The sequence below is a fragment of the Nannospalax galili genome, unplaced genomic scaffold (genome assembly GCF_000622305.1).
Source record: "Nannospalax galili isolate Female #2095 unplaced genomic scaffold, S.galili_v1.0 scaffold10, whole genome shotgun sequence".
NCBI lineage: Eukaryota > Metazoa > Chordata > Mammalia > Rodentia > Spalacidae > Nannospalax > Nannospalax galili.
In genome coordinates, this window is record NW_008331140.1 from 8,212,704 (window position 1) to 8,220,119 (window position 7,416).

At 40.1% G+C, this 7,416-nt stretch overlaps 1 non-coding gene across 1 annotated transcript; it reads left to right on the top strand.

Moving 5' to 3' along the window:
• The first annotated feature begins 7,192 nt into the window (after positions 1–7,192).
• LOC115068417 lies at positions 7,193–7,296 on the top strand. Its single transcript, XR_003847766.1, has one exon. It is a non-coding gene; the product is annotated as a U6 spliceosomal RNA (small nuclear RNA).
• Positions 7,297–7,416: the final 120 nt, after the last annotated feature.

Here is a 7,416-nt window from a genome sequence, read left to right on the forward strand (position 1 = left end):
CACTGAATTCTTTTATCATATTCATCATTGTTCTTTTGAGTTCCATGTCCTGCATTGTCTCTAGGGGGTTCTCATTGTGCTCCTTCTAGGGACTATTGGTATTTGGTGGGGATATCTTATTTTGGTTTTTCATGTTATTATTTTTTCTCTGTGATTTTGACATGTGAATTTCATTTGTAGTTTCTGATTCTTGTGTGAGACCGAAGCCTTCAAGTTTAGGCCTGCCTCTTTTTGTGAACTTTATGTGTCTTTGTGGTTTATTTTTGGGCATGAAAGGCTGGTTCCTCTAAGCTTCCAGTTCTCTCTGTTGGCTTTATATTGGAGTGGCCGGATTGATTTTGTTTTCAGGAGTTCCCACAGAGGCCTAATTCATATGAGGGTCAGATGACTTCAGGCTTTCTCCTAAGGTCTGGATCCCTCAACGACCGATTTTGGCCTCAGGAATTTGGGGGTTGCACTGGCCTGGGAGCCTAGCCCAGAAAAGATGCTGGTCTAAGGTAGCTGGTGTCCCTGCCACCCAGAGATGCAAAGGCAGATAGGGTGAGAAGAGGCCCCAAGGACTCCTGGGGACTGGGGTTGGTCTGGATGCAAAGGATCAGGAAGAGGAAAGGTCATCTCCCATGTCCCAGAAAGAGGATGGCAGGTGGTGCAGGCCCAGGGAAGCAGGGGCAGTTGTGGGCGGGGCCAGATCCAGAAGCAGTGCTCTTGGGGCCCAGAGAAGACACTGTGTTGGTTTGGATGAAAGGGATCAGGAAGCAGTATTGGTTCCCCAGGTGTCTGGGGCCCCAAGACAAGGAATGGACAGGACCCAAACTCAGAGGAGAGAAGGGTGCGGGAGGTGGGAGGGTGAATGGGGATGGGGGAGTAAGATGAGTAGGGCATGATGGACTTACCCTGGAGAGAGGCTTGCGGGTGGCACATATGGACTCTTAAGAAATTATATTGGCCCCTTTAATCTTTGGTTATACTTTCCTTTTGGGTGTTTAAGGCCATATAGTTGGCCCAGATAAACCAACTTACTTTTACTCTTAAGGTTGTTTGAGGATCTGTTCCTCTGGGAGGAGCCCCTGGCTCCTTTCTTTTACCAGTTTTGCCTATGTGAAGATAAGTCAAAGGTCCTGCTCAACCATGGTTGGCTTCACTTGGAAGCATGGAGGAAATGATTCCTCTGTGTTGACCCTCCTCTTTGTAAACTGGACACTGGTTCAAGTCCATCTGGTGGGGTCTCCTCAGCCTTCTTGATCAAGAGGATTGGTGACCCACCACAGTTACAGCACATTTTGAGGGATGCTCATAGTTCCCTGGAACTAGTCGACCTAGGAGAGCAAGAAGCAAAGCTGTCCTTTTTGTCCCTCTGACCAAATTAGTATAGGCCTCAAATATGTCTGTTAAACATCCAAGAAGGTTAGTTCCACCAGTCTGGTACTTTTAATTACTGTGTGTCATGTAGATAAATCTTGGTCAAAGATCAATTGTTCTCAGATAAACCTTCTCTAGGCATATATTTATTGATCTGCTGTGTATAATTTGTCAGTAGGTTGTAGGAGTAATATGGTTTCCTCTGGTTTTCAAAACTAGCTAGGCATTATTTATCTCTCGCATTGTCTCCTCCATCATGATTTTCCGACTTAAGGTGCCCCTATTTCCCCCCTTTCTCCCTTAATAATACCCTTCTCCTACAGTCCCACCTCTCTTGAGCTCCTTCTTTCCCTTTATCCCCTAGGATCCTTGTATACCCTTACCTCCCCACTCCCTTAAAATAACCCAATTTTTATCCATATCTCCCTTATTAAGGCCTGTTTCCTACTGTTCTTCTCTTTCATGTTCTTTCTTTTCCTTTACCTCCCTATTTCTTTTCCATTATCCTGGTTCCTGTAGTTCTGTCTGGATACATACTCACTTATCAGGGTTTGGTTCTAGGATACTAATATGAGGGAGAACATATGTGGATTTTTTTTCTGATTCTGTGTTACTTCACTTAGTATAACAATTTCTAGTTCCATCCATTTACCTGCAAATTTCATGATTTCATCTTTCATTACTGCTGAGTTAAACTCCATCATATAAGTGAACCCCATTTTCATTACCCACTCGTCAACTGAGGGACACTTAGGTTGCTTCCACCTCTTAGCTATTGTGAAAAAGAGCAGCAATAAACATGGATGTACATGTGTCTTTTTAAAGTTAAAAAATTTATCTGTACATATTTAGAAAATTGGAATGTATTTCTTAGCAGATATTACAAATACAATTTTTAGGCGAAAAACTCGTAATTGATAGTTGATTTTTCATTAACGTTAGAGTGCTGATAGTGGATTAAAATCTTCAGTGGTACCAGAGGAGAATTACAGATTTTCTGGAATTACAGACTTCATTGGAGGAAACATCAGTTGGGCAAATACCAGAGAAGCCAGGAAATGTCAGCTATAGGCCTTGGGTATGATCTGAGGATACAATTAGTAGTTGGTGGAAGACAGTGTTTGGTACATTTCAAAAGATTTACCTTGAAACATAGCAGAAGAGAGGGGTAGAGAAAAAGCTAGTACATTCATCAGCTCTCACCAGTGAAGCTTCCTTATGGCACAGAGTGTGATGCATGCAAAAGGCCACAACTGGCCAAGTTTTAAAGAATAAGAGACTGCAGAGTGTGTGTCCCTGGATAGGACTCCTATATTAAACCTCACCCACCCATGGCTCAGGGGCTATTGTGGAAGAGGGGGGCGGAAAGTTTGGAAGAGCCAGGGCTGATTCCTGAACACAGGGAAGCAGAGGCTTTCACGCCACTGGAAATTTTCACATGTGAATATATGGCCCACCCTAGAATGGGAACTATTGGAGACTGATTACTATTGGGCAAGGGAGTGTATGCCTCACTTACAATATCTAGATGGGCTGACTGGACTCCAGTGGATGAATTTGCACTGAAGGATATCTGGGTACAAATGCTTGGCTGGGTAGGACTTAACATGTATGGAAGAATAATCAGGTCTGGTGGGGGGGCCATGGGTGGGAAAGGGGGTCTAAATTTGATTAAGAACTGTTGTATGAAATGTATGAAAGCTCAATAAAAAATTAAAAATAAAATATTTACCTGATGATCACAAAGATGTTAGGTCACATACAGAGGATCATAGGGTAATTCCATTTCTATTGTGTTGAGAAAGCACACTGATTTCCATACTGGCTGAGCCACTTCACACTCACACCCAGAATGTATTTCCTTTTCCTCAATGTCCTAACAAATATTTACTGCCACTTGATTTCTTGAAGATCACCATTCTGATCGAGGTGAGATGGAATCACAAAGTAGTTGGTATTTATATTTCTCTGATGCTTAATAATGTTGAACACTTCCATAACATACTATATTACAACTAAATTTATTTATTTTTAATACTTTATTAATTTTTTATGTGCATGAGTATAATGCCTCCATGTATGTAAGTGTACCTGTATTGGGCAACACCCACGGAGATCAGAAGAGGGCATCTGACCCCCTGGAACTGTAGTTATGGATGGTTGTTAGCTGCCATGTGGGTGCTGGGAACCAAACCAGGGTTTTTTGCAAGAGCATTCAGTGCTTTTAACTGCTGAGCCATTTCTACAGCCCCCTTATGACCGAATTTAAATATACATATATTGTTTTAAAAGTATAAGGACATACCATACTGGATAATGCTGCTCTGAGAAGCCATGGTTTGTTAAACAAAAATTTCAATGCCAGGTGTTGAATAGGTCCTTATCAACTATATGCCAGGGAGGTCCCAGAGGCTCCCAAAATAATTTAGGCTCCTGCTGTTTCTCTTCATTGCCCACCAGAACTAAGTGGTGAGACCCTATTGCTAAATTCATTACACACCTTGGTTGTAGGAAATAGAGAAATCCAGCTGAACTGAGCTGGAAAATTCCAGATGGCTGGCTTTCATAATACCATATGTGCTATAGGTATACAGGCTGCCGGAAGCCTATGAATTATGGTACCAACCTGGCATGCAAGATGTATGCATCTGTGCAGTGGTAGCACAGCTATTATGGGAGTAGCCAATGGCTTTCTTATTAGATTTTTGGGTTCCACCACCAGAGGGATTCCATACCTAGTCAGAACCCTGTAAACCTGGTCAAAACCAAATGGCTTGGACAGTCATAGTTCCTAGGGGGGAATCTTCATACTGTTGGTCACCTAAATGGGCATGCTCTCAAACTGTGTTCTAATTATGTACATTTATGCTCATAGACAAACAGTTCTCTAATCATTAATCAGAGAAGGCCCTCAAGTGAATGCCGAACACAAGAGACTCATGGCTGCTCAAAGTTCTTAGAATAAATAATGGATGAGTACTCAAACACAAGTCTTTTTACAAATCCCTCAATGGGAAGGGAACATTATGGAAGAGAGGTGCAGAAAAGGTGTAAGAACTGGAATCTAGAGAGAAGTGCAAGGAAATGCCATCTTTCTGCAAGATACAATGATTGCAATCACGAACTCACACTAGCTGTGTTGGACTGCACAAGAACGGGCCTGCTAAAAATCATGCATGGGTCAGAGAGGCCCTACCCCACACTGCTGAAGTACTGGCTACTGATTGGTTCAGGGAGAGAGGGAGTCATTATCTTCAGTTATCTACCTACCAGTGAAAGCTACAGGCTCTAGTAAACACCTCTAAAGTGATGATTACACAGATGGCCCTGGATCACAAAGCAAAATAAAAAGATATGAATGTAGGAAAGGTACTATTAGGTAGGAAGGAGGAATTGATAGGAATGGGAAGGAAATAAATAGGGTGGGTAGAGAGAGAAACCAGAATGCTTTATATACATGTATAGTGGATCTAGAAACTGTTATACTAAGTGAAGTAACACAGACTCAGAAAAACAAACGACGTATGTTCTCCCTCATATGTGGCTCCTAGCACCAAATCCTTTTAAATTCCAGGTCTTTTTTAATAAGATGACGCTATGCAGTAGTCCCTTCTGCATGAAATACTATCATCATCATGACTTCGTCTGAGCCTGATCGCTAAACATAGTCACAATTGGGCTTGTTGATGGTTGTACTCATTCATTAAAAGAGCCAAGCAGGATCACTGGACCCTCACCTGAGTATCCAGCCACTCTTCCCAGCCAACTAGTCCAGATTTGGAAGACAAAAGAAAAATGAGGAAGAGCTCAATAGAGGGATGCTTTTGGAAGCCCTTGTCAAGAAACTCCAAAGGATGCTCATATGAGCATTTGAAAATTGCCCTGTTCTGACCTTTTTCAAGTTCCCTGTCTAGAACTTGTAATGCTAATTACTCTTGCCTTTACTTCACCTTCACATCTCCTATCAGGATTCAATGACTTTATTCTCCCCTTAGAGACAAGAGTCATGCAATTTAGGAGTCTTTTAGATAGACCCACGGAAGGGGTACTCCAATTTCCTCACGCTGCATCCCTGTTCAGCATGGAAGAAGCCAGAGCAGTCTGCGTCCCTATTCCCCATTGGCAATTTGGGTAACCCCTTCAGAGGATGGCGTGATAAGAATAGGAGGTAGGAATTGTCTAGGCAGTTAGGGTAAGAAGACCCCAAAGAAATGTAGTCAGTTTCTTGGCTAAAAGTCAAAATGTCCTTGGGCCTATTAACTCTGTTCCAAAGGCCAAAAATGTCAAAAATATTTGGGAGCTTGTATCTAATCCTTAAAAGATTTTAGGGTTACCTCTTCAGAGGGGGGAATGTTGGAAGAGAAGGAGTGGGCATGGATTTGATCAAAACACCTCATAGACATGTATGAAATTCTCAATAAAGCTTTTGTAAAAATTAAAAAAAAATTGTCAAAGAACAAAATTTAACGAGGAAAAATATCTATAAAGTTTATGTTTTACAGTAGACTTTGTCAACAGAATGAAAAGTTGCACACACATTGTGTCGAATAGTTGTAAGCCACATATCTGACCATTGTCTAGTATCTAAAATTTGTAAAGAACTTTCAACATGCAACCAAGACAGTCTAACAAATCAATAGGAAAAAATGTATGAGGAAACATCTCACTGAAGAAGCTAGATAGATTGATTATAATGGTGTGAAAAATATTTAGTAACAGCCATCAGAGAAATGCAAATCAAAGTCACAGTGACATACCTATAAGGACAAGCAGTATTTAAAAGCTGTTATGCAAAGAACTATCACTCATAAATTGCCAGTAGAAGTGGAAAAAGGCTCAGGCACTAATAGAATATTTTGCAGATTCTTAAAGATTAAAGCAGTTAACTACAATGTGGTTGAGCTCTTTCATCACTGGAGGTTTAATCCACAGGAATGAAAACATACACAAAAATCTGTACACACATGTTTATGGCAACTTCATTCATAATGGATAAAAATCAGAAACAAACCTGACATCATTCAGTGTGTGAACTGTTAAACTGTCGTACATCCATATTATGGAATACTTAGAAATAAAATAAATGAATACACATACACACACACACACACACACACACACACACACACACGCACAAAACTGTAATGCATTTCCAGGGAATCACACTGAGGGAAAATGTCAATTCGAAAATGTTCCACATTCTGTGATTCTATTGATAAAATATTCTTGAAATGACAAAATTATAGAGATGTGGAATTAAACACCATGGTTTTCAGGTTTTGAGAGGGACAGAGGGAGGAGTAAGGATGTGGGTATAGCTGTAAAAGAGATGTTCTGCTTCTTGAGTGTGTCAATGTCAATAGTCCAGTTTTGATAATGTGCTAAAGTATATAAGATGTTATTGCCCTTAGGGGAAAGCAGTAAGTGTATATGGAGTTTCTTTACATATAAAATGGGAATGCACAAAAAGTTGAACTGACAGTACCATAGAATTGTAAAGCTTATAAAATCAGAATCAGAAATTATTTTTAGATATATCCTCAGAGGGTTTGTACTAGGTAAGTCTTCTATTGAGAACGTTCTTTTAAAACATGTTTATTATAATTGATAATGGGAAAAGACCTTGATGTTTATGCTTCTTAAACAAGATCCTTAAAGTTCATGAGAAGGTCTATGGTCACTATGGAAGAAATATTAATCATTATCATTGTATTTTCTTGACTGCATTCCTCATTCCCCTTCACCACAGAAAAATCAAAGCAATGAAATAGAATCAAAAATTAGGAAAAGAATGTATCAGAATGTATGTGTTACCAAAAAATGGAGTCTTCTTGTGCTCTCATCAGCACATATACTGAAACTGGAACAATACATAGAAGATTAGCATGGCCTCTGCGTGAGGATGACACGCAGATCCGTGAAGTGTTGCAGTAAAAAATTAAAATGGAGTCTCAGTTTTTTTATTTATTTTTTGAGTCTCTTTTAAAAATAAATGAAATAAGTTTTTCTTATAAAGTATATTTAATGAAGGTGCTGGCTGTTATTTACAGAATATAT